Source organism: Schistocerca americana, chromosome 1 (genome assembly GCF_021461395.2).
Source record: "Schistocerca americana isolate TAMUIC-IGC-003095 chromosome 1, iqSchAmer2.1, whole genome shotgun sequence".
NCBI lineage: Eukaryota > Metazoa > Arthropoda > Insecta > Orthoptera > Acrididae > Schistocerca > Schistocerca americana.
In genome coordinates, this window is record NC_060119.1 from 728,279,382 (window position 1) to 728,282,760 (window position 3,379).

The 3,379-nt window shown below is 48.8% G+C and overlaps 1 pseudogene; it reads right to left on the reverse strand.

Annotated features, from left to right (window-relative positions):
• Window positions 1–330: 330 nt before the first annotated feature.
• Window positions 331–448, reverse strand: LOC124561016 (annotated as a pseudogene).
• Window positions 449–3,379: the final 2,931 nt, after the last annotated feature.

A 3,379-nucleotide genomic window follows, 5' to 3' on the forward strand; every position in this document is an offset into this window, starting at 1 on the left:
GATCGCGCGGTTCCAGACTGTAGCGCCTAGAACCGCTCTGCCACACCGGCCGCCAGTTCACTTCAGATAACCAAATGGCTGACTTATATTGTGAGGTCGGAGTAAAAAAAAAACTAACTTAACTCCGTCCGAACAGGCCTTGGAAAGCCGAACGATACCGACCGGCCACCGTGTCATCCTCAGCTCACAGGCGTCACTGGGTGCGGATTTGAAGGGTCATGAGGTCAGCACACCACTCTCCCAGCCACTGTCAGTTTTCGTGACCGGTGTCGCTACTTCTCAGTCAAGTAGCTCTTCAAGTTGCCTCACAAAGGCTGAGTGCACTCCGCTTGCCAACGGCGCTTGGGAGCCCGGATGGTCACCCATCTAAGTACTAGCCCAGCCAAACAGCGCTTAACTTCGGTGATCTGATGGGAACCGGTGTTACCACTGCGGCAAGGCCGTTGGCGAGGTGGGAGTAAACACAAGATAAATTATAAGTGTGGCGCAATCATTAAAAAACTCAAGTTTTTCATGTAGTTTCCTAGACCCTATATGTGCATGATGTCACGCTCGCCTGTATATGTATTTCTGGTGAGCCTTAACTCAGAATTACACCCTGTTCAACAGATTTAGCAGGATATCCAGTACTTTCCAATGATAGAGAATGTTGTGCTAGAGAGCACTGCGAGACTTAAACTCAAATACTTCGTGCAGTAAAGTGAATCCGAAAATATTATAAGGGGGCGGACAAAAAGTTTCCGTTCGAAGGCTGTACAGTCCAGAATGCCATTGAAGCAAAATCACCGTGAGCACTGAGACAATCATCCGACCGACGCACCAGGTTGAAGATATTCGTTCGCTAAAGCAGCGTGTCCTGTTGCGTGAACAAGTCCGCGAGTGTCTCGTCCGACGGAAGTGGTCAACCGTTCAAGGCCTTTTTTCGGTGACCGAAGGCGTGATAATAGGATGGGGATGCTCGAGTGTGTCCTACTTGAGTTAGCGTAACTTCTACGTTACGAAATCTGCGATATGGGGACGTGTGTCATCACGAAGCAGCGGCACCCTATGACACACCGTTCCACAACGGAGGTTTTCGACAGACTTGCTGCCCCATAAAGATTCTTCATTCTCAAATGGATGTCTGTGTTTGTTCTTCGGCAGCTAAGAAGAGAACAACAACAACAACAACAACACGTTGGTCCTGTTTGGACGCATTTAGTAACAATATCGCCACAGTTCACATTTCCTCATTTACCGCAAGCATGTCATAAAGAATGCCACAGTAATTCCTTCCGTACATATCGGTGCTTATGTACCTGAGGCGGAGTCGGCTACGTCGCATGAACTCTGCTACAAACTGAAAGTTGTTGATCGCCCCTTATATCTTGACAGAAGAAATGGAACAGCAACGTCAAATAATTTTTGTCGGCGACCAGCATAAGGAAAAGTAAATTCGCAGCTTTACTGTTCTGTTCTACATGAAAAAGTCACTGTTAACGTGACAGGTATTTCTCAACAAGTGGATTCTTCGCCGAGACGCAGGATTGTGTTATATGAAACGATACGCGACGACTGATAAGTTTAATTTTTTCAACATTAATTTTATTTCCCAAATATAGAAGAAAAGAGGGAGGGAGGGAGGTTACTAACGTCTCGCTCACATCAATATTAGTAAAACTGGGGTCCAAACCACATGCTGGGTCTTACACGCAAAAAGCGGGATCGGGACGGCGTGATTGGCATTTTATCACCGCTTTCCTTGATCACGAGATCAATGCCTTCAGTTTTGCTCCGTGTCACTCCTTTTCACAGGTATAGTCATATTGGTTCTGTTATCTTAGCCCACACAAAATACTAAGAAATTTGAGAGCACGTTATACAGCACAAATGAATTGATAATTAAATCAAGACCCTACGCTGCCGACAGGCGTTGATACACGTCAACGGGGACAATTAAATATGTGTGCCCCGACCGGGACTCGAACCCGACGGATTGCAGCGCCGACGTCACAATCATATTCGCCACTGCAATGTGCAAGGTGATCCTTCTGTATCTCTTTCCCCAGATTCAAGGATCCCGAGGACAGCACGGCCACAGCAGCCGCCAGAAGGTGTCATCAGGACACCGCGGGATGACCCCATGGAGGCGGAGGCTTCGCCTCCTCCACCTCCTCTAGTCCTACCGATGGAGCTGGACCCGCCCGCGCCGCAGCAGCCGACGCCTTCGATATCTTAGTACAGGCCTCAAGAGGTGGACGCGTAGCCTTCTGGTCGTTTTCCAGGGGACGTTTCCGCCAGTGCGAAGACCAGATGGCGGGATACGACCTGAAGCTTGACGTCCCTTGCAGCCCCAGCTTCCGGTCTTTCAGAGCTTTCATGCCACTGTCTCCCCCCCCCCCCCCCCACTGACGTGCTCTATATGCGGCGACTGCCCGTCGCTTTAGTGGGGGGGGGGGGGGAGGAATGTTACGGTGTGAAGTGAAGTCAGCGTCGGCACTCCAGTCGGGAACAACATGGAAGAGAAGGCTGTGTGAAGAGGTAAGACAGTCGACGCTGGCCTACCTTTCTCCAGGACGACAACGCGACAGCAGCGCCCCCTAGGTGAAAACGACATAATCGCCGCACCCGACTGTTTGGACCCACTTCGGTAGCAGCCACATCGTTAGCTGACTCGTCGTAGCCTCTTCATTAGCAATCTCTACGTAGCACAGGTAGAGATCAGCAGTCACTGCAGTTCAGTTGTGTCGCTCTTTGATTGCGACACATCCGTGTTATTTTGTATTTGTCTGGTTGTAATAATACTCATTGAAATGTAAATGATCGTATGGAATTGTTGGCCGGGAGGACCCATTCGGGGGAGTTTGGCCGCCGCATTGCGAATCCTTTTTAGTTGACGCCACATCGGCGACTAGCGAGTCAATGATGAATAAAGACACACAACACCCAGTCCCCTGCCTGGAATCGAACCCGGGCCCCTTTGCGTGGTAGGCGGTAACGCTACCGCTACGCTACGGAGGCAGATATAAGACCCATTAATATGAGTTATCTGATTGTTTGTCTAGCGAACCGACTATGCAGTATTCCTAGACACAACAGAACTAGCACCGGAATGTGTCCTCTTAGACCTTGTAATGACATAGCCTAATCGAAGAATTTGATCCTAAAACCCTGACTTTCCGCATTTCATTTCCCATATAAACCGAAAAAAGATTGTTCAGAAGTTAGCCGTAAATCCCACGTAACGTAATCGAATTTCTGCATAAAATGTTGGAAATATAGTGCGTACAGATAAGATGTAAGTCATATACTCTGTGAGATTTCTGTTGCCGTGAAAATGCGTACAGATAATTTATGTCATATACTCTGTGAGGCCGGCCGCGGTGGTCTCGCGGTTCTA